The following is a 24,433-nucleotide window of genomic DNA, read 5'->3' as shown; positions in this document are numbered from 1 at the left end:
TTTCCCCTATGGCTTCAAAATCTTCTTCTATTGCTTTTTCTCAACCTTCCGTTTTGGGTCATTCTTCGGGGAGACTTTCGGTTTCTTCTCTCGCTCATCCGAGCTCTCTACCATTAGCGGACTTGCCTTCGGGACAATCTCCCGCAAATATTATGACTTCTCATCCTCCGGAGCTAGTTGTTGTGGCAACTGGCAGTGCGGCTGTTCCCGCATTCAATGTTTCGGCTCCGGTAGTCTCAACAATCACTCTGGTAGCTAGGATTACTGGTAACCTATCATCCGCAAACGCTTCGGGTTCGGTACCCTGCAGTTTTCCATGCGAAACTCCTGTGAGCTCCGGTCCGACTGGTACGTTCTCCACCTGTATGACGTCATCGACAGGGACTCCGGTGGTTACCCCGAGTGTGGCTTCTTCTCTCTTCCCTCCTTCAGTACCTTCCTTCTCTACCTTTCCAACAGGTTTCTCTGTTCCTCCGGTTAGGACGGGTTTTGTAGGTTCGGGTTCGGTTGTGAGTCAGCAGAGGTTTTTCCCCCCTTGTTCTTCTTCCACAAATAGCGGAGTGTCTGCTGCGATTCCTCATCCGCATGCGACTGTTATTCAGTCTAGTTCTGGGGTTGCGGGTGTTGCGGCTTCTCCGTTTTCTGAGGTGGGCGTGGTTCACCCAGGTGTGGCTGGCCCAAGCGTGGCTCCACCGTTGTTGGAGAGTGCTGGTTTTGCGCAACCCTTCTCGGCTGCCCACAACATGATTGCGACTGATCCTCCAGGTGTTTGTCTTGCTCACTCAGGTATTTCGTGTTCCGGGTTGACTGATTCAGCATTTTCTAGGTGTCAGCCTGTCTTGGTTCCTGTCTCGACTCGGTCAGATCTTTCCGATGAGGATTTCTCTTGCGAGGAAGAGGATCCGGTACCGGAAGCCTGTTCTCCTTCAGGGAACGAAAACGAGTACAAGCGAATGGTGGACTTTATTCATGTGCTTTATCCACAGTCCAAGGCTCCGGAAGAACCTTTTCAACCTAATCAGGCGATGTTTGAGTCGCTGTTTGTGACAAAACCAGTGGTTGCGCATGCACCAAAGAACCTAGTTTGGTTTGGCCGTGTCGAGCAGGCATTGAGGGAGGCAGACGGTAGGTTAGCGGCATTAATTGGGTCGGGTAGGCAGGATTCCACCTTGCTTCCTACTCGAAAGGGTTTTTACAAGGTTGCGGGTAACCCTTCTGCAGGTGTTAGGGTCCCTCTAAATGAATCAGTGGAAGCTCTTCTGTCTAGGGTCCCTTCTTCGAATTGTTTGGTATCTGTCACGGCTAGAGAGGCGGGTATTTTGGAAGATACTTTCCGTACTCAGTCGGAGGCCTTATCCCATTCGATGTGGATGTTATCCGGGTTAATGGGGTTCCTTAAACAGGATGGATATTCTCCCTCGGACCCGAAGTTGTTCAACAATCTCATCACTTCGGTGTCAATGGGACTGGCCTATCAGGCAAACATTTCGGCCGGATGCACAACTTTTTTTGGTAAGAAAAGGAGGGACTTCTTTCTGAACCATCTGCCTCCGCATTATCCGGACATTTACAAGAGGGTTCTGTTGAGGGCACCATTGGCGCTCAGCAACAGTCTTTTCAGGGAAGAAGATGTAGCGTCTATGGTAAATTTCGTTTCCTCATCTTCGGCTGTCACAGCAAGCAATGATTCAGGTGGCAGCGCAGACCGCCAGATCACCGAGAGGTTCCAGGATGACATCACCATCTAAGCGGATGCGTTCCAAATCACCAATTAGGTCCCTTAAGAAAGTCCGTTTCTCATCCAAATCTTCAGTTCCTGCTTCAGATCCGAAACCTTCTGTCCTTTTTTTAAGAAGGGTTTCGGAAATAGGAGACATTCCCCTCGTCTGCACCGGTAGGAGGTTGCCTAGCTCCTTTCTGGGAAATCTGGAAGGAGTGTGGCGCGGAGAGTTGGGTAGTGGAGGTGTTAAGAAAGGGTTACAGAGTCCCTTTTCGCTCTCTCCCTCTGCTATCCAACTCACCGGCTCATCTTCCCAGTTATTCCCCTTCCTCCATCAGGGGAATAGCTTTAGCAGCAGAAGTCCGAGCCCTTTTGGAGAAGGGAGCATTAGAACCCGCTCCTTCTTCCCCAGGTTTTTACAGTCGGATTTTTGTGGCACCAAAGTTGGGAGGATCTTGGAGACCCATCATAGATCTCTCGAGTCTCAACCGGTTTATCATCTCCCCGAAGTTCCATATGGAAACTTCTCAGTCGGTGCTGTGGTCGGTCCGGAGAGACGACTAGATGATTTCAGTGGACCTCAAGGACGCATATCTCCAGGTTCCGGTTCATCCGGAATCTCGGAAGTTCCTTCGATTCTCGGGTCCAACTGGAACATTTCAGTTCAGAGTCCTCTGCTTCGGTCTGACCACAGCACCTCAAGTCTTTACGAGGGTGATGTCTCCTATATCAGAGATAATGCATCGTCGGGGTTTCAGGATGAGGTGCTACCTCGACGATTGGTTAGTTCAGGCTTCGTCAGTAGACGAAGTTTTGCAGGCGAGGGACTTCTTACTAAACTTGTGTCAGAAGTTGGGAATACGAATCAACTTGGAAGAGTTCTTTAATTCCAGCTCAGACAAAGACGTATTTAGGACTAACGATTCAGACACGTCTTTTGAGGGCTTTCCCGACGGAGGAACGAGTCTTGGCAGTTCTGAGCCAACTGGAAACTTTCAGATCGAACAGAGCTCAACATGTGAGCCTATGGAAGAGCTTGTTGGGCAGGATGGCCTCTCTCTCACTCCTAATTCCAGGGTCTCATCTCCGGATGCGTTCTCTTCAGGCATGTCTCAGGAATCGCTGGGACTTTCGGGAAGAGAACGCGTTCATAGTCTGGAACGATTCTTGCCTAAAGGATCTTCGGTGGTGGTCAGGAGAATATCATCTGACCATCGGCGTAAGATTGGACTCCCCCATTCCACACGTCCATCTGTACACAGATGCCTCGGATCAGGGTTGGGGAGCATCCCTGGAGGAATGTCAGGCCAAGGGCCTTTGGACGAGTCTGGATCGGAGGGAGTCCATCAACCACAGGGAACTAAGAGCAGTAGAAGAGGATCTAGGTTGCTTCGCAGATCAATTAAGCAACAGGACTGTAGCACTTTAATGCGACAATGTAACTGCAGTATCATACCTCAAGAAGGAGGGGGGAACAAAATCGCAAATTTTGAACCAAGTCGCACAGAGAATTCTCCGCTGGTGCGAGTGCCACAGGACTACTTTCATTCCCCAGTTTGTCGGGAAAACTCAACGTATTAGCGGACGCCCTAAGCCGATCGCAAGAGGTTCTGGGAGGAGAATGGACGCTAGTGCAGGAGGAAGTTCAACTTCTATTGAAGAAATGGCCAGCAACAATAGACCTGTTCGCTACAAGCCTAAATTTTCGCCTCCCAGTATACTTCTCCCCAGTAGAAGATCCCATGTCGTTCGGGACAGACGCCATGCTGCACTCTTGGAACGACATGCAAACTTATGCATTCCCTCCATTCGGAATGATTCAACAAGTGTTGATGAAGCTCAGGAACTCCAACAACACCGAAATGACGTTGATTTGCCCTTTCTGGCCTCAAAGACCTTGGTTCCCGGACCTTCTCGATTTACTGACAGATGTTCCGGTTTTCCTTCCAGAGAGGAAAGATCTTCTCAGACAGCCGCACTTCCATCACTTCCACCGGAACCTCCACATGCTGAAGCTAGCTGCGTGGAGACTGTCCAGCGACCAGCACGTCATGCTGGACTCTCTAAGGCAGTGGCTCGCCAACTGTCTTTCTGTCTGAGATCAACCAGGAAGCTATATCAGGCCAAGTGGCCGGTTTACCGCAATTGGTGCCGGAACCAAGGTCATCGTATTTCACTTCCAACGGTAGCGAAAGTAGCGGATTTTCTCCTTTTTCTTAGGAAAGAAAAGAAATTATCGTACTCTACGATCGCCAGTTACAGATCAATGCTTAGTAGTACATTCCGTTTCCATCTTCCGGAATTGGTGACCAGCAGGATACTTCACGATCTCCTAAGGTCTTTTAAGATAGAACGCCCAGTTCTTCCCCTTCGGGCACCATCGTGGAATTTAGCGGCAGTATTAGGTCTCCTTAGATCGTCAGAATACGAGCCATTAGAATCACTGTCGTTAAGGCAATTAACGAAAAAGGTATTATTTCTGGTTGCACTGGCCACAGCTAAAAGAGTAGGAGAAATTTGGGCTGTTTCAAGAACTGTATCCTTCTCAGGGAAAGATATTTTTCTGTCCTACTTGCCGGAATTCGTAGCTAAATCGGAATCGGAATCGAATCCTTTACCCAGAGCATTTAGAGTAACGTCTTTGGAAGATATCGTAGGAGGTGACGCTTCAGAAATGCTGTTATGTCCGGTCAGGGTGCTGAAAGCTTATTTATTACGCACAGAAAAGATGTTGCCTCGCCCGAGAACGCTATTCGTTTCTCCCAGATGTCCTTCGCGTTCGATCGCGAAGAATGCCATTAGTTTTTTCTTAAGAGAAGTGATTCAACAATCGTCAGCAAATTCTGCAGCTATTTCGAACCATCGAACTCCTCTGAGCGCCCAAGAGCTCATAGTATTAGAGGGTGGCGACATCTTCGGCATTTCTCAGGAATTTCTCGGTGTCGGATATCTTAGAAGCGGCAACTTGGAAATCAGTATCTGTTTTCCTCTTTCTACCTTAAGGACATTCAATTTTCGTCGGAGAAGGGTTACTCGCTGGGTCCTTTTGTGGCGGCCAATTCAATTCTTTAGTAAAGGGTAAACTAGGGGGGGGGAGTAGGGGCAGGGTTGGATAGCGGAAAATAGGTAAGTAGAACTGTCAGTTAATCGGAATTCATTTATGGAACACAAGATTTTACAATAATTCAATGAGGTTAGGTAAATCCTGGTGGTTTTCAGCTCGATTTATTCATTCATTCGGCACAGCGTCGACGGCAATGGACGGCTATGAATCGGAAGATCCGACTGCACATTCAACTTATCCTCCGTACATGAGAGGCTACAATAGCCACATGGGAGGCTTGTCGTTCCCTTCCATGCATGAGAGGCTACCAATAGCCACATGGGAGGTTCGCCAGGCTCCACTACATGCGAGGCTTTGTTTAGCCACATAGGAGTTAGTTTTTTCCTTCTTCCGTGGGAGGTTTTTCTTTGAATACCACATGGGGAGTAGCTTGACCCAGACAGTACCGTGACTCGAGACTGACGTTAAGGGTACTCTCTCCTTTCAGGCATCCCCACCTGCCGAGTGGACAACCAGGTGAGGTTTTCGTTTATATGCATAGTAGACAAGTAATGAGTTACCTGCTTTACTTGTTGGTAGGTCGGTCTGACTTAATTGAACCCACCTCCACTAAATTTTGATAATCGGGCTAATTCAGGTGTTCAGTTGGTGTATTGCAATATGAAGTTTTCATAATAAAACTAATATTGTAATACTTACCTGAACACCTAAATGATTCCCACCCTCCTCCCCACTTCAATCTGATTAATGAATAACGCAATTGGGGATCTCGGCCATACACAGCCGGGACTTGCAGCAGCGTTGCCAGCGGTACGCTAGGTAACTCATTTGACAAGATTTTCCTGTAAGCATTGGTAACGCTGACAGTTAATTACCCACTTAGTAGGTAATGAGTTGGGGATATAGTTCTGGCTGGTAGGTAGCCAGGGCTAATTCAGGTGTTCAGGTAAGTATTACAATATTAGTTTTATTACGAAAACTTCATTTTTTAGGTTATCAGAATATAGTCAGTCAGAATGGAACCCCACCCTTTCCTCACTGAACGCATGCCTGGGTTTGAACTGAGCATGTGCAGACAGAGGGTTCACACATGATAGGTTGCTGATGTATAATATCCATGGGTGTCGTGATGACCTGCATGATCTTGCTGCACCTCAGCCATGTCTGGTTCATCCAGAGCCCCCTCTGTGTTAAAGATCACTCACCTGTATCCACTAGTTTATTCTCCTTTTAAAAGGGACAATAGTGCCTTTGGACTGCTGGCAGTTCTTTAGATCTTAATAGGAATCCTTCTTGTTTTATCAGGTTGATTACAACATCACTTTCTTCAGGTGATTGAGCTGATTCCCGAGTGTATTAGTTGACCTGGCCACACATTTTGTTTTTGTCAGAAGTTCAAACTTATTTCCTTTGATAGCAAGATTACCATGGGTGTATGCCTGAAGCAAGATTATTATGGTTAAAGTTTGCTCATGGTGTTTTGGACCAGGTGAATGGTCTGATCTCTTTATCAGAAGATGCTTGGATGTCCAGCAGATATAGCAAGCTCTTCCCTCTGTTTTTGTCATCCCAGATGAAGTTTTACATGCCAGAGAATGCAGAGACTACTTCCTTACAGGTGGACTTCTCAGTCTTCTGGCGACTCCCCTACAGGTAGACTTGTCAGTGTTAACTTGCTGACAAAGGCTTCTGAAGAGACTCCAACGAGGAGGTATGTCTTTTTTATCTCCAGAGTCAGAAGCCATAGCATCCTTCCGAGCAGCATTGTGGCTTGACCTTCTAACAATTTTTTAACTCTTGCCATCATGTGTCTCTCTTTTTTGAGAAAGCAAAGTTAAGGTTATGCCTATTCTTTTCTGTTCTTTTTCACAACAGAGTTTTGACCTGCAATGTCATGTTCTGCTATAGTCTACAAGTCTTTTAAAAGCAGTTCTTTTGGCTTGTTCCTCAAGATTTATGTAGGCACAATAGAGAAGTAAGGCATACTGATAATTATTTCATTCATACATTTCTTAGTGATTGCATTTACCTTTGGGTTTTAAAAATAAAAATGAGGAAATAGTAGTATATTACAGTTGACATAAATGAGAATAGCCATAAAATATGATGAAAATTACAAGTGTAAGAGAACAAAAAACTGCTATTTGGTCTCGATCACATTTTCTGCATGGAGCCCCATAGGATATGTTCAAGACTAGTTTATCTTTTCAAAGTTGTAAAATAAAAATTAGACAATACAGTAAAAATATAAATGCAATTTGTATATAAATTTTTAAAAATATAGCATAACAGCACAAACTGTTTATTATTTTTTTAGAGATGGTAAAAATTTTGGTTTAGAAATAATTTTTATTCAATGGTCTTCAAAATAGTTTTTTAAATTTTTTATTATTGCAGTACCTCCAAAGTAATTTAGTGGGATTACTTTCAACTCACAGGGCAGTTTATTTAAAAATTGCAGGTAGCACTTTGGACAATTTGAAGTTTGACAAGTTGATGTAGGAAGCTATCTGAAACAGATGCAGAAAAACATTTGTTTCACATCAATGACATCTGGGTTTTGTTGCAGCTTTTGTTTACTGATTTCAGTTTTTAAGGAAGTATTGTCATCTATTTTGAATAGCTTTCAAGCTTTGATAGCTTTCAGGATCAGTTTTCCAGTTTTTGTTGTTATTCTGTCTGATTCAAATCCATCTGGTTTGCTATTGTAGCGAGGGTTCCAAAAGATTTTCAAATTTCACTGAGGTTTGGAAGTAAGTGTTTATGCAAATGGTGTGGATTTGAGCACAGATGTCATTGTTAAGATAGCCTGGCATATACTCAAGCAGGTTACCAAGCCATTAGTCAGAAATAAATCTCACTTCAGAAGTTAGTGTTAGGAAGAAGATAAAGCCTCCACCACTTGAAATGCCCTGAAGATCAATTAGAAGATAACCCTGCTATTCCTTCTCCCCCCTTCTTGCTTTTTCTCCAGCTACTAGCCCTCCTACAGTATTTTTAAACCACCTACTCTGGCCCCTGGCTCGCTTGTTTCCAACCCTCAATCATTGCCAAGGAATTCTGTAAGTTTAACAAGATTTTAACCTAGTAGTGAATGTGAAGTGGAGCAGGTGGCTACTTGTCCCTTCACTTTGGGAAAAGACCAGGGTAAAAATATAAACATTGTGTTTGAAGGTAGCTAGGAAATTGTCCAAGATAACTGGAGATTTGATTCATAAATTATGTGTATATTTTAAAATTGTTTGATTTTCATATATTTTAAAGACATCAAGTATGTAGTTTCAAAGTCTGAGTCAAGTCTTCACCACTTAACATTTTAAACTGGAAGGTAAATTCCTTAATAGCATAATCTTTAAGAAGCAATGGATTATCCTTTCCTTTTTCCTTTCCTTGGGATATGAATTGGTCATTACTGACCTCTCTCTCTCTCTCATCAAAAAAAAATAGATATAATTCTCTATAATTCCATATCCTGCTGTTCTTCTTTTAAAATGTTAGCTGAAAATGACAACTGTTAAAGGTAATTTTTTTTTTCTTAAGCCTACTTGTTCCAGGTTAATGACTTCACCATATGGAAAATGAAAAGGACAAAGTTAATACCAAATTTCCCCTGAGGTCAGTTGGTAATAGAATTAAGTAGGACTAAACCAAAATACAGTTTTTGTACATGCAACTTACCCGTCAGATATATACTTAGCTATAGTCTCCGAAGTTCCCGACAGAATTTCAAATCTCGCGGCACACGCACAGGTAGGTCAGGTGATCTACCCTTCCCGCCGCTGGGTGGCGGGAATAGGAACCATTCCCGTTTTCTAATCAGATTTTCTCTGTCGCTGGTTCTGGCAACATCTGTTGTTGGTTCCTCCTGCTTTGATTTTCGTTTCTCGCTTGCTGAGGATCTGTTTTGGATTTTGGTGACGTACTGTATTGGATCTTTGGTTTGGCATACGCTATTGTGGACTGTTTTTTGGATTTACTTTTTGGATTGTTCGTTAAGATGTCTGATGTTAATGTTACGCCTGTGTTCCGTGTGTGTGCTAGGCAAGAGTGTAAGGTGAGGTTGCCGAAAGCTTCGGTAGACCCTCACACTGTATGTATGAGGTGTAGGGGGAATGATTGTTCTTCGGACAATAGGTGCAAGGAGTGTGAGAAGTTGTCTGATCAAGAATGGAAGGTTTTGACTTCTTATTTGAAGAAGCTCGAAAAGGATAGAGTTAGGAAGGCTTCCTCTAGAAGCTCGAGTAGGTCTCGCTCTGCTGAGCACGAGTTTAGAGATTAACACCATAGACTCTCCTAATCCTTTGGTTTCAGCCCCTTCTCCCTTCATCGAACCTGTGGATTTGTCCTCTGAAATGGCTGCGATGAAGGCGGAACTCCTTCGGATGAAATCGCAACTGCGTGCGATGAAGGAAGGTAAGAGTGATAGTGATATGTGCAGTGTCCCCAGTGCAGTGGAGGGGGCGTCTGATCGGCTCCACATTGCTCCTAGGCCTAGACCTCTTCCAAACTCCCAGGACCAGTGGAGGAGGAATGTCGAAAGCCGCAGGGAGGATGTAGAGCATCCCCAACGATCAGGCGTCCCTTCGGCAGATCCTGTAGTTGCGTCCCAGGCTGCCTTGGATCGCCATAGAAAAGGCATCCTGAAGAAGTGCTTTTCTTCGTCTGACTCGTCTTCTCCGAGGCGCGGTTGGAGTTCGGCTGAGGAGTCGCGCCCTCTGAAGAGATCCTGGAAGGCTCCTAGAGTAGAGGTTTTGGACTCGAGCCCTGAGCGCTTCCCGGAGGATTCGCCTATAGTCAGGAAGAGAGCTCGTAGATCCCCCTCCTCCTCTCCAGCAGGAGTTAAGGAGTCGACGAAGAAAATTTTGGTCGGCCTCCAGGAGCAGTTATCAGCACTTGTAGGGTCTCTCACAAAGGATACCTCGTCGCGTAGGAAGGATGACTTTCTTCCTATAAAGAGTTCCAGGAAGCTCTCTTCTTCGACTCGTCGCTCTTCTCCTGCCAAGCTTCCTTCTAGTAGCAAGTTTTCTTCTTCTCGAAGACGCTCTTTGCTGAGCAGGCGCTCTACTCCCAGCAGGCGCACTTCTACCAGGCGCTCATCATCGGAGGGAAGCGCCTCTCCTTCCAGGCGCACTTCGCCTCGCAGTACCTCTCCTTTGGACAGACGCTCGTCTTCTTCCAAGCTCCCTCCTTCCAGCAGACACCGCTCTCCTGCCAAGCGTCCTAGCTTTAGGGCCCCCTCTCCTGGAAGGCTCTCATCAGTGGACAGGAGCCCCTCTCCTGTCAGGCGCCAGTCCGGCGTCAGGCGCCATTCTCCTGGCAGGTGCTCTTTGTTGGACAAGAGTGCTTCTCCATCCAGGCTCGCTTCTCCTGATAGGCGCTCCTCTTCTTTTAAGCCTTCCTCTCCGCCTGCTGCATTGGAAGAAGTATCAGAGGAGGAATCACCTAAGGACGCTGGAGTTTCAGATTACAAAAGACTGGCTTCTGTGCTGATTCAGGAGTTTGGAGATTCTCTTTGCCATGCTGCCCCTCCTTCTCCGGGATCTTTATGGGACAGCACCAAGTCAGCAAGACCCTCTTCGTTTGTCAAGATGCGCCCTACGATCTCTATGAGGAAAGCCTTTAAAGGAGTCGGAGAGTGGATGCAATCTAAGAAGGAAGCAGGCAAGACGGTTTTCTCTTTTCCTCCTTTGAAACTTTTGGGAAAGTCAGGAATATGGTATGAGACCAAGGAGCCTATGGGGTTGGGTCTCCCCTCATCAGCAGAGGCAGATTTTTCAAATCTGGTAGACTCCTCCAGGAGACTTTCTCTTTCTTCAGCGAAGGCGACTTGGGGAATGAGCGAAATGGACCATCTCCTCAAGGGTCTTTTTAGAGTTGTGGAAGTGTTCAACTTTATGGATTGGTCTCTTGGAGCTTTGGCCAAGAGGACTCAAGACCCTGAATTCCTGTGTATGGATGACTTCGTAAGTGTTTTGTCTTGTTTGGACAAAGCGGTGAGGGACGGTTCCGCGGAAGTCGCTGCCTTATTCGGAGCTGGTATACTCAAGAAGAGATCGGTATTCAGCTCTTTCCTCACCAAATCCGTGTCTCCTCTTCAGAGGTCCTCTCTTCTGTTTGCTCCTCTTTCTCCCCACCTTTTTCCTCAAAATACGGTAAAGGAGATTTCTCGCTCATTATCAGAGAAGGCGACACAGGATCTTTTGGCCCAGTCATCAAAGAGAATGAGACCTGCTGTTCCTTTCGCCAAGGAGAAGGCTCCCTTTCAGGAGCCTTTTCGAGGTGGTCCTTCGTCTAGAACCTCCTTCAAAAGTAAAAGACCCGAGAGAAGAGGAAGGTCTTCCTCTCGTCCTGATTAAAGGACCAAGTGAAGAACAAGTACTCCAGACGACAGTGGGTGCCAGACTGTTACAATTCGCCGAAGTCTGGGCACAGAGAGGGGCGGACGACTGGTCCCTCTCTATTCTAAGAAGAGGCTACCTTATCCCCTTCAGGGAAAGTCCTCCCTTAACATCAACTCCCAGGGAGTTATCTGCCAGCTACAGGGATCCCGTCAAGAACCAGGCTCTTCTTCTAGCAGTGGAGCAAATGCTAGAAAAGGAAGCCATAGAACCGGTTCAAGAGCTCCATTCCCCAGGGTTTTACAATCGGCTTTTTCTGGTTCCGAAATACTCGGGTGGGTGGAGACCGGTTCTGGATGTAAGCGCCCTGAATTTCGTCGTGATCAAGACGAAGTTCAAGATGGAAACTACCTCTTCGGTTCTTTCAGCTCTTTGTCCAGGGGATTGGATGGTCTCCCTGGACCTTCAGGACGCTTACTTCCACATTCCCATTCATCCCTCGTCAAGAAAATTCCTGAGGTTCGTCATTCAGGGAAAAGTTTATCAGTTCAGGGCCCTGTGCTTTGGACTTTCGACGGCCCCCCAAGTATTCACGGGCATTTTAAGGAATGTGGCACGCTGGTTACATTTAGAGGGAGTGAGGATATCAATGTATCTCGACGATTGGCTGATTCGAGCGCAATCGAAGGGAAGTTGTCTGGAGTACTTGTCGATCACCCTAAAACTGACCCAGTCCCTTGGACTATTAGTAAATCTACAGAAATCCCAGGGTGTTCCGCAGCAGAGCATTGTTTACCTGGGGATTCTGATGGATTCTCGGGATTTTCTAGCCTTTCCATCCCAGGAGAGAATAGATCGCTGCTTAGAAAAGCTGACAGTCTTCCTAAGGAAAGAACATTGTTCGGCGAGGGAATGGATGAGTCTGCTGGGGACCATTTCCTCGCTGGAACAGTTCGTCTCCTTGGAAAGACTTCATCTAAGACCACTTCAGTTCTACCTAAAGGAGAAATGGGACCAGAAGTCTCAGGACTTAGCAACTTCGTTCCTAATTTCGGACAAGGTAAAAGAGGATCTCAGCTGGTGGTTAGACCCTCAAAAGTTAAACAAAGGACTGTCTCTTCAGTTACCAAGCCCTCACCTAGTGTTGTTCTCAGACGCCTCGGAGTCGGGATGGGGGGCAACACTCGGATCGAGAGAAGTGTCAGGCACCTGGGAAGGAGACCAGGTGAACTGGCACATCAACAAGAAAGAACTGACAGCGGTACATTTGGCGCTCATCAAGTTCGAGTTCCTAGTCTCAGGACAGGTAGTTCAAGTGAACTCGGACAACACTACTGCCCTGGCTTATATAAGGAAACAGGGAGGAACACATTCCTTCTCCCTTTACGAAACAGCAAGAACGTTGCTGTTATGGGCGAAGGAGAGGAAGATCAGACTCCTCACCAGGTTCGTACAGGGAGAAAGGAATGTGAGGGCCGATCTTCTCAGCAGGAAAGATCAGGTCCTTCCCACAGAGTGGACTCTCCATTCAGAAGTCTGCGGAAAGCTGTGGAGCCTGTGGGGAAGGCCGAATATCGACCTATTTGCAACCCACTGGAATGCAAGACTGGAAAACTACTGCTCTCCGATATCGGACCCGAGAGCAGTTGCCATAGACGGTCTTCTCCTAGAATGGACAGGGTTAGACGGGTATGCTTTTCCCCCATTCAAGATCTTGGGAGAAGTGGTAAGGAAGTTTGCGTCGTCGGAAGGCGCGAAACTGACCCTGATAGCTCCGTTTTGGCCAGCTCAAGATTGGTTCACAGAGGTACTGGAATGGATAGTAGATTTTCCCAGATCGCTTCCACACAGGAACGATCTTCTCAAACAGCCCCACTTCAACAGATTCCACAAGAATCTCCCGCTCTCAATCTAACTGCCTTCAGACTATCGAAGGTCTGGTCAGAGCGAAAGGTTTTTCTCACAAAGCTGCGAAGGCTATTGCAAGAGCCAGGAGATCCTCAACCCTTACGCGCGTCTACCAGTCGAAGTGGGAGGTCTTTAGAAGATGGTGCAGGACCTATAAGATATCCTCTTCCAGTACCTCTGTGACAAACATTGCTGATTTCCTTATCTTCCTAAGGGAACAATGCAACCTCGCTGTACCTACAATTAAAGGTTACAGGAGTATGTTATCATCAGTTTTCAGACACAGAGATCTGAATATCTCTGAAAATAAAGACCTTCATGATCTTATAAGGTCTTTTGAAACGTCAAAATCCATGACTTGAAACCTCCCAGTTGGAATTTAGACATAGTCTTAAAATTCCTAATGTCTAAGAAATTCGAACCTCCTCATCAAGCTTCCTTCAGGGATCTCACCAGGAAGTCATTTTTTCTCTTTGCCCTTGCCTCAGCTAAGAGAATAAGTGAAATACAAGCCTTAGACGGTAGAGTTGGTTTTAAGGAAGATTCGGCGATATGCTCCTTCAAACCATTCTTTCTTGGCGAAGAATGAAAATCCTTCTAAACCGTGGCCAAGAACCTTTTAATTAAAAGGTCTTTCTTCAGTGACAGGACATGAGTTGGAGAGGACTCTATGCCCTGTCAGGAGCCTTAAATTCTACATGGAAAGGAAGAAATTACTGGGAGGATCGGTTGAAAGTCTTTGGTGCTCTGTCAGGGATCCTTCACGAGCGATCTCAAAGAATGCGCTATCCTTTTTATTAAGGACGTCATCAGGAAGCGCATATGTCTTGTGAGGATGAGCACTTCAAGCTCCTTAGAGTGAAAGCACATGAAGTGAGAGCCATTGCAACATCCTTGGCTTTTCACAAGACGTTGTCTCTCCAGTCTATTATAGAGGCAACTTATTGGAGGTGTAACTCAACGTTCGCATCTCATTACTTACGAGATATTAGAGTAACGTATGATAAGTGCTTCTCTCTAGGAGCATACGTATCTTCGGATTCGGTGCTGGGACAGGGAGCTGAATCCAATCCTATTTAGTTTAGTTAATTCAGTTGTTTTTTAATGCTTGGTGATGTGTGTTTTTATGGTTGGTTGAAAGAGGGTGTTGGAGTTAAGCTCCCCTTTCAATTCGTATCACTAACAAGGTTAGGCTTGGTCAGGTGGTCGGGATTGGTTGTCATGTTCCTTGTTAACTTTTATTGACACCTAGCTCTGTCATGTAAGAGGGATAGCCCCCATTGATATGATTCAGGTGTAGGCTCGGTCATGTAAGTGGGTCAGCCCCCTTTGACACGATCCGTTATAGGCTCTGCCATGTTAGTGGGTCATCCCCCATTGGCACGATCCAGAAGGGCTGTCAGTCATAGGTCACATCCTCTCTGAAGCTCTTGAGGCAAGCAGACTCATAGACAGTATCCATGAAGTCTTCTGCCCAATCAGGTAAGAACCATGGTTTTTTGTTTATCCTACAACATATGTTGTTTCCCGTTTTTTAGTTATTAGCTGTCTCTTGCCCTCCTCCAAGGGTGCCAATCAGCTAAGTATATATCTGACGGGTAAGTTGCATGTACAAAAATGATATTTTTATGATAAAATAAAGTTTTGTACATACTTACCCGGCAGATATATACGATTAATGGCCCGCCCAGCCTCCCCTCAGGAGACAGGTGGAAGAGAAAATCTGATTAGAAAACGGGAATGGTTCCTATTCCGCCACCCAGCGGCGGGATGGATTAGATCACCTGACCTACCTGTGCGTGTGCCGCGAGATTTTGAAATTCTGTCGGGAACGTCGGAGACTATAGCTAAGTATATATCTGCCGGGTAAGTATGTACAAAACTTTATTTTATCATAAAAATATCATACTCCAGGTTAGTGACATATAATCCAGGTTAATAACTTTACCATATGGTGAATGACAGATCAAAGGTGGTTTATAATTCGAGACAATAACCTCATTGTGGGACCTATAAATGTGAGGTTTTCTGCGATTGTGGTCAGTCAGTAAAGTCGATACCCAAGTGCTGCTACATTACTTTTCATGGTTCTCATTCAAGACACTCAGTGAATTATAATTGTGGTTTTGTTCATGAGACTTACCTGTCAGATATATATATAGCTGTATTCTCCGAATCCGACAGAATTTCAAAAACTCACGGCACACGCAGTGTGGCCAGGTGGTTAGTACCCATTCCCGCCGCTGGGAGGCGGGTATCGGGAACCATTCCCATTTTCTATTCAGATTTTCTCTGTCGCCGGTACTGTCAACATCTGTTTTCAGTACCTCCGTCTTTGGATTTCGTTAACTCGTTGTTTCCACTTAAGTATTCTCTTTGACTTTTGGTTTTTGACTTTGGACTGTGGATTGGCACACGCTTTTTGTGGACTGTTTTTGATTTTGCTCTTGATTGCTCTTTGTAATGTCTGGATCTAGTTCTGCTAGCTTTAGAGTATGTTGTGTGAATGATTGTAAGGTGAGGCTACCGAAAGCTTCGGTAGACCCTCACTCTGTTTGTATGAGGTGTAGGGGGCATGTTTGCTTGATTGATGATCGCTGCAAGGAGTGTGAGACTTTGTCGGATGCAAGCTGGAAGGTTTATGATTCCTATGTTCGCAAGTTGGAGCGTGACAGGATCAGGAGGTCCTCCTCCAGGAGTTTTTGTAAGAGTCAGGGTACTAATTCCTCTCCTGATAACCCAATTGTAGACATAGTTTCACCTATCCCTGTGGTTTTGCCTTCGGGCCCTGAGGTTGTGTCTGCAGAGGGTATGGCCCTGACGGAGATTATGAACACCATCCGTGCTCTGGAATCAAAAGTGACGTCGCTTCAAAGTGCAGTGAAGTGTAGTGATCCCCCTAGTGTTGTGGAGGGGGCGTCAGATCGGCCCCATAATGCTTCTAGGCCTGGACCTCTGCCGGACTCCCAGGACTCAGGGAGAGGGCAAGTTGAAAGCCGTAAGAGGGTTACGGGGGCTTCCCACCGATCTGGCGTCCCTTCGGCAGGACCTGTTGTCTCTTCCCAGGCTGCCAAGGATCGTGCACATGCACATATCCCAAGGACTGCTTCTCGTCCCTCCGAGGCGTCCCCCCGCGCAAGGGGTGGAGCTCTCGGAAGGACTCTCGCCCACTGAAGAGAAGCTTCAGAGAAGAGGACGCTTTCACGTCCTCTTTCTCCAGGCATTGTTTCACCGTCATCGGGTGTTTTTGACGCTTTCCGCCACAGAAGAGGACCAGGACGTCTTCAGAGGAGGACGTTTTGAGCGCCCCAGTCGCTCCAGGAGAGAGCTGTTTTAGCTCCGTGAGGAGGAAGAAGGCGTCCCCTCGCCCCTCGTCTTCTCACAGGATCAGCTCTTCCCCGAGAAGGAGACCTTTCCTCCAAGAAAATCCTGCTGGATATGCAGCGTCAGTTGGCTTCTCTCCTTGCAGAGAGGGAAGCAGAGCCTCGTCGTCGACGCAAGGACTCCAGGCTGCCTATCAAGAGGTCCAGAAAGTCCCCCTCTCCTGCGCCTTTTTCGTCGTCTCCATCACCTGCTTCATCGCCCTGTCGTTCTCACCGCTCGCTGCATCGCAATCGTGACGTTCATCGGCAGGGTGACGCTCCGCAAGCAGCTATCCTGGACGCCTCAGTAGCTGCTCGTCAGGACGCTCCTCTCGTTACCGTGCATGACGCTCGGCTGGACGCTCGGCTGGACGCTCATCAGGACGCTCGTCAGGACGCCTCTTTGGTTGCTCGCTGTGACACTCCAGAGCAATCAAAGACTGCGGGGAAGAGAAGATCCCTCCTGCGTGTTGGGCCGCAAGGCCTTCGTTCTTCCAAGGTCTTGGGAGACTCTCTGGTTTCTCCCATTGAAGAGGGAGAAGTTTCTGGTGAGTCGGAGCCTGCAGATCTTGAACAACCTCCTGCTTCTTTGTCTACTGACTACCAGGTGTTGGCCAGTCTTCTTAAGGACTTGTTTGGTGACAAGTTCAAACCCTCGGCTCCTCTCTCTCCTCCTTCGCAGTTAGCTTTGTCCAAGACGAGGAGAGCGCCGGGGTTTGTTAAAATGACTTCATCTCTTGCTATGAAGAAGGCCTTCAAGAAGGTCAACACCTGGATGGAGGAAAGGAAGACCCAAGGCAAGACTTCTTTTGCCCTGCCTCCGTCCAAGCTTAGCGGCAAGGCAGGTATGTGGTACGAGACCAGAGAGGACGTCGGCTCAAGAGTTCCTTCGTCGTCCCAAGGAGATTTCGCCAGCTTAGTCGACGCACCTAGAAGGTCCCTCCTGTCTGCAGCCAAGGTATCCTGGACTATGTCGGAGACGGACCATCATTTGAAAGGACTATTCCGTACCATGGAGGTCTTCAATTTCTTGGACTGGTGTTTGGGAGCTTTGGATGTCAAGCTTAGAAGTCCCGACTCGATCAGCCTGGGGGAGCTGTCCAGCGTGTTGAACTGCATGGACAAGGCCGTCAGGGATGGCTCAGAGGAACTGGCTTCCCTTTTTGTACGGGGCCTCTTGAAGAAGAGGGCCTTGTACTGTAACTTTACTTCTAAGTCAGTTTCTCTGTCACAGAGGGCAGAATTGCTGTTCGCCCCTTTGTCGAGCCATCTCTTCCCCCAGTCTTTAATCAAGGACCTCGCTTCTAGCTTGAAGGAGAAGGCCACTCAAGACCTCTTGGCCCACTCTTCAAGGCGTCCAACAGTCCCTTTGACGTCGTCGTCGGGTCCGACCTCCAAGAAGAAGAAGCCCTTTCGTGGAGGAACTTCTTCCTCGAGACCGTCTCCCCGAGGAAGAGGTTTTTCCAGAGGCGCAGCCCCTCCAAAACCTAGGGGCAAGAAGTGATTTACAGCGCCTCCAGACACCGGTGGGAGCCAGGCTTCTTTCGTTTGCAGGAGCCTGGAGAGCAAGAGGGGCGGACACCTGGTCCTCAAAGTTCTCGAGAGAGGATACAAGATCCCCTTTCTCGACTCGCCACCCCTGTGCACGTCGCCCAGGGATCTGTCACCCTCCTACCATCATGAGAAGCAACAGATCCTGTTCGAGCTTTTGGAGCAAATGCTCGAAAAAAGAGCTGTGGAGCAAGTCCTGGACCTAGCCTCCCCAGGATTCTACAACCGACTGTTCCTAGTTCCGAAGCTGTCGGGAGGATGGAGACCAGTCCTAGATGTCAGCAGACTGAACCGCTTCGTAGTGAAGGAAAAGTTCAAGATGGAGACGTCCCAGTCTGTTCTAGGAGCATTAAGACCAGGAGATTGGATGGTCTCTCTGGACTTACAGGATGCTTACTTTCATGTCCCCATACATCCCCAATCGAGGAAGTACCTGAGGTTTGTTCTAGGGGGACGAGTGTTTCAATTCAGAGCTCTTTGCTTCGGGCTAAGCACAGCTCCCATGATCTTCACGATTATCATGAGAAATGTGGCGAGATGGCTTCACTTGGCGGGTATTTGTTTCTCGCTTTACCTGGACGATTGGCTCATCCGAGCCTCTTCTCAGTCAAAGTGTCTGGAGGACCTGAAATTGACTTTAGAGTTGACGAAGTCCCTAGGACTTCTAGTGAACGAAGAAAAGTCCCATCTGATCCCAACGCAGTCCATCGTGTATCTGGGGATTCAGATGGATTCAGTGGCTTTTCGAGCTTTTCCATCCCAGGAACGTCAGCTGCAATGCTTAGGAAAAGTCTCATCCTTCCTGGGGAAGGAAACATGCTCGGTGAGGGAATGGATGAGTTTGCTGGGGACCATTTCCTCGCTGGAGAAGTTTGTTTCCCTGGGAAGACTTCATCTCAGACTGCTCCAGTTTTTCCTGGCAGAAAACTGGATAGACAAGGAGGATCTAGAGGAGACCCTGAAGATCTCTCCTGTTGTCAAGAATCACCTGAGGTGGTGGCTCGACCCCTCGAGGTTGGCAGAAGGGGTTTCTCTACGCCTTCAGAGCCCCAACCTAGTGTTGTTTTCCGACGCGTCCAGGGAGGGATGGGGAGCAACACTAGGAGGGGAGGAAGTGTCAGGCACCTGGAGAGGGGAACAGGTGTCCTGGCACATCAATCTCAAGGAATTAGGGGCGATCCTGCTGGCTCTGCAATTCTTCGAGAGCCAAGTATCAGGCCAAGTGGTTCAAGTAAATTCAGACAACACCACAGCCCTGGCATACCTCAAGAAACAGGGAGGAACTCGCTCCCGGTCCCTGTTCGTCCTGGCGAAGGAAATCCTGCTTTGGGCCCATGCTCGGGGGATCACGATCCTTACGAGATTCGTGGCAGGAGCGGAGAATATCCGTGCAGACCTTCTCAGTCGACAGCGTCAACTTCTGCCGACCGAGTGGACCCTTCACGAGGAGGTGTGTCAGGAGCTGTGGAGGTTATGGGGACGTCCCTTGGTGGATCTCTTCGCGATGTCCAGGACAAAGAGGCTCCCTCTTTACTGCTCTCCCGTTCTAGATCCAGGAGCAGTAGCAGTAGATGCCCTCCTCTGGGACTGGAAGGGAATGGATCTCTACGCCTTTCCGCCCTTCAAGATTCTAGGGGAGGTAATCAGGAAGTTCTCAGCGTCGGAAGGGACGAGGATGACGTTGATCGCCCCCTTTTGGCCAGTGGCAGATTGGTTCACAGAGGTCATGGCCTTCCTGGTGGATTTCCCAAGGATGCTTCCCCTGAGGGTAGATCTGCTCAGGCAGCCCCATTTCGAAAGATACCACAAAAACCTCCCCGCTCTGAGTCTAACTGCATTCAGACTATCACAAAGTTGGCAAGAGCGAGGGGGTTTTCGAGAGCAGTGGCAAGGGCTATCGCCAACGCCAGGAGGCCCTCCTCCAATGTGGTATACCAATCTAAGTGGACCTATTTCAGGAAATGGTGCAGAAGCAAAGGGATTTCCTCAACCATGACCTCTGTGCCGCAAATAGCAGGCTTCCTGCTTCATCTCCAAGAGAAGGAAAAGCTGGCAGTCTCAACGATTAAAGACTATAGAAGTATGCTGTAGGCAGTCTTCAGACATAGGGCCCTAGACTTAGCCGACAACAAGGATCTTCACGATCTCTTGAGATCCTTTGAAACTGTTAAGGTGCCTCAACCGAGGACGCCTTCCTGGAACCTGGATGTCGTTCTAAAATTTTTAATGTCAAGTACATTCGAGCCTCTTTCGTCGGCATCTCTCAAGAATGTGATAAGGAAGGCTATTTTCCTAACTGCTCTGGCGACGGTGAAGAGAGTTAGTGAAGTTCAAGCCATCAGCAAGCACATAGGCTTTAGAGGGCTCAGTGCTGTATGCTCCCTAAGCCCTATGTTCCTCGCAAAGAACGAAAATCCTTCAAACCCTTGGCCCAAGAGTTTTGAGATCAAGGGTATAACGGAAATTCTTGGGCAAGAGTCAGAGAGAGTCCTGTGCCCTGTCAGGGCTCTCAAATTCTACATAGACAGGACGAAAGGAAGTCGAGGCCCGTCGGACAATCTGTGGTGTTCTGTTAGAAGACCTGACTTGCCAATGTCCAAGAATGCTCAGGCATTCTTTTTAGGAGTACAATCAAAGAGGCTCATTCTACCTGCCAAGACAGCGACATGAGACTTCTGAAAGTCAAGGCTCATGAAGTGAGAGCCATTGCGACTTCGGTGGCTTTCCAGAAGAACATGTCCCTTAACGATCTTCTGGGTACCACCTTCTGGCGAAGCAATTCAGTGTTCGCTTCACATTACTTGCAGGACGTGAAGACGACTTACGAAGACTGCTCTTCGCTAGGACCATACGTTTCCGCAGACGCAATGTTGGGTGCAGAGAGCAATACTCATCCTATCCTTTAGAGGTTAGGAAGTATTTTTTAATCTTGTTTTTTGTGTTTTTGGTTGTTGGGTTGGCCACTGGAGGTGGACGTCCCAGTCGTTAGCCTATGTTAGGTTTAATGACTTAGATAGGCTCGGTCAGGTGGTTGGTCGTTGCTCCTTTTGCCCTCTCAGTATGGTCTTATGATCTAGTCCCATTGTGGTCACGCCCCTGTGAACAGATCATCTAGAACTCACCAGCTTTATAGGTCACTACCTTGCTGGAGACTCTAGTAAAGCAGAAGCAGGCTTGGGTGACAGTAACCACGAAGTCAGCTATGCTAACAGGTAAGGAACCAAGGCGTCAATCGCCTGCATTTATTTGTTTCCTAAATCCTATTCTGTCTCTTCCCACCTCCAATGGTGGGATTCAGTTATATATATATATCTGACAGGTAAGTCTCATGAACAAAATGATATTTTAATGATAAAATAAAGTTTGTTCATACTTACCTGGCAGATATATATAATCATAGTGCCCACCCACCTCCCCTCAGGAGACAGTGGCACTAGAAAATCTGAATAGAAAATGGGAATGGTTCCCGATACCCGCCTCCCAGCGGCGGAATGGGTACTAACCACCTGGCCACACTGCGTGTGCCGCGAGTTTTTGAAATTCTGTCGGATTCGGAGAATACAGCTATATATATATCTGCCAGGTAAGTATGAACAAACTATTTTATCATTAAAATATCATTTTTTCTTATATATTTAAAAAACTAAGCTACCCACACAGTGAACACATATTTAAACAAGAAACATACCAGTGAAGAACTTGATTCTAATAATGAAACTATTTCTAGTGATGTGAAGCGTTCAGCGAAGAAAAATAAGAGTAGACGCAATCGCAAATATGACAAGAGTTATTTAAGGTATGGCTTCATGTGGGTTGGGGATGAAAATCAGCCTCAGCCATTGTGTTTGATATGTGGATGCAAAGTGTCAAACAAGTTGATGCTTCCTAGTAAATTAAGGAAAGATTCTCAAACATCACATTGCTGTCCTCAGGGAAAACATGTAAGTTATTTCAAAAGATTGCTTGAGCAACAAACAAAGCAAGCAATTGCTTTCAAAAGTAGAGCAACGGTATCTGAGAAAGCTCAAATTGCTTTTTATGGAGTATCAGAAATGATAGCCGTAAAAATGAAGTCTCTTACTCTTGCTCAGTCTATTATTTTGCCCTCTTGTAAAAAGACTGTTATGACTCTTTTCAGAGACGATGCAGAGAAACAAATAAGTAAAATTCCATTATCAAATGATACTGTTCATATGCGTATTCTGGAAATGTCTAACAATATCGAAGAAAATGTTTGCTGTAATAAGTTTCAGGATTCATACTTTGCACTCCAAATTGATGAATCAACCAACAACCAAACAAGCACAACTACTCACCTTTATGTAATTTATTGATGGGGATACTATAGTAAATCAGTATCCTTGTTGCAAAGAATTGCTTACCACTACTAGAGGTGAAGATATTTTTCATACTTTAAGTAATTATTTTGAGAAATGGAATTTATCCTGGAAGTCATGTGTCAGCATTTGTGCTGATGGAGCTCCATCAATGACTGGTTCTATTGAAGGACTTGCATCATTTGTAAAGCAACACCATCCAAACATTATAGCAACTCATTGTTTCTGAATAGAGAGGCACCAATGGCAAAAACACTTGGTACTAAATTGAAAGAAGTTTTTTATTAAGCAGTCGAAATGATGAATTTCATTAAGACTAGACCAGTAAAAGCTCGTATATTTGAGCTACTTTGTAAAAACATGGTTTCACAACACACACGCTAATTTTGCACACAGAAGTGAGATGGTTATCAAGGGATAAAGTGTGCTGCCATATGCTTGAACTTCGTCAAGAGCTACTGGCATTTTTTGAGAACAAAAATAAAAGTAAATTTGTGAACTTCTGAAATGTGAGTTTTGGATTTCAAAATTGAGATATCTGACCGATATGTATCAACACTTGAATAGTCTGAACGAGTCCTGCAAAATGGAAATGAAAACCTTCTCTCATATACTGACAAAATTAAAGCATTCCAGAAAAAACCAGCAGTCCGGAAAAGTAAAGCAAGTTTAGGCTGTTTGGAAATGTTTCCTTTGGTTAGAGAAAGATATTCAGACAATTTAATTCCTTTAATAGTGGATCATTTATCAATTCTGGAAGGTAATCTGAACCATTACTTTCCATCAATAAACACCGAGCAATTCGGTTGGATTTGCAACCCTTTCATTGACATTTCGACTGATGACGGCTTTTTGTTAACTGAAGAGGAGCTGGCTACCATATCTACTGATCGTGGTTTAAAGATCAAGCATAAGGAGGTGCCCATCAATCAGTTTTGGATTTCAATTAAAAAAGAATATCCTTCAACAGCTGGGAAAGCTTTGACTGTATTATTGCAGTTTTCCACATTGTATCTCTGTGAAGAAGGATTTTCTGTACTAACCAACATTAAATGTAAAAATAGATCAAATATTAAATGCATTGATGAAGAGATGACAGTATGTTTATCACATATAAGGCCAAACATTCAGAAAATTGCAAAACCTCATCAAGCACGTTTCACATTAGGATACTTAAACGTAAAATGTCTAAAAAATAGATAGTTTTTGCAGGTACTTCTTTAACATTTTCTTATTTTCAAATTTCATGACTTATTTTTCCATATTAAAATCAAAGATGCACCCCAAAGTTTTGGTATTCCATAGGTGCGCCCTGAGGTAAAAATGTTTGAGAAACACTGTCCTAGACCAAGGTCATTGTCATACTCCCCTTAACCTGGGAGAGACATACCGAAAGTCCAGTGGGGGCCAATGGGGTTGGCCCATGGGTAGCAGCCCCCTCAGTTGAACCTGTAATGCATTCCCAAGTATCGTCAGACAGCCACGGGAAAGGCGTCTTGACAGCAGACAGTGTTATGCAAGTGGAGGAGGTGGCTTCTTGTCCCGCTGGTTCCTCTAGACAAAGGTCTCTGTCCAGCTCCCCGTTAAGACATGCTGGAAGTCCAAGGGAGGCCGGTGGGGTTGCCCACTTGTTGCTGCCCCCTCAGTTGAACCTGTTGCATGTATATCCCAGGTTTCAGCAGACAGCCGCTGGAAGGGCATCTTGGATGTGCTCCAGTTGTCGTCTGACTCTAAACTCCAGCCTGGACTTGCAAGCGCTGCAAGTGCTTTCTAGATTCATCTCATCCATTGAAGAGGCCCATAGGCAATGCTGACAGCTCTTCTCCACTGCCCAGTTAGCAGTTTAAGGAGCCGGGCGCAGTCCTCAACCTTCCTGCAGCACATGGGACAGCTGAAGTATTTCTCTCCTGAGCATACTTCTGTTGGGCGTCAATATTTGGCTCCCAAGCGCCCAGTGATCCCTCTCAGGCGCCTGTTGTCTTTGTTCAAGCACCCATCTCACGAGCGCCCAATACCAGCTCCTGAGTATCCGCTGCCGGTTTCCGAGCACCCGGCACCAGCTCCCAGGCGCTCAGTGCCAGCTGCCAAGTGCCAGGCGCCCGCTTCCGAGCTCCCAGCACCAGCTCCCAAGCTCCCATCACCAGCTCCCGAGT

The 24,433-nt window shown here is 46.6% G+C and overlaps 1 protein-coding gene across 1 annotated transcript in view; it reads left to right on the top strand.

The window, feature by feature from the left end:
• Positions 1–24,433, top strand: part of CCDC53 (Coiled-coil domain containing 53) — a 49,051-nt gene that overhangs the window by 4,613 nt on the left and 20,005 nt on the right. The window lies entirely within an intron of this gene.

This window comes from Macrobrachium rosenbergii, chromosome 20 (genome assembly GCF_040412425.1).
Source record: "Macrobrachium rosenbergii isolate ZJJX-2024 chromosome 20, ASM4041242v1, whole genome shotgun sequence".
Classification (NCBI taxonomy): Eukaryota; Metazoa; Arthropoda; class Malacostraca; order Decapoda; family Palaemonidae; genus Macrobrachium; species Macrobrachium rosenbergii.
Note: the sequence above shows the minus strand (reverse complement) of the source record. Positions and strands in the feature narration are given on the sequence as shown.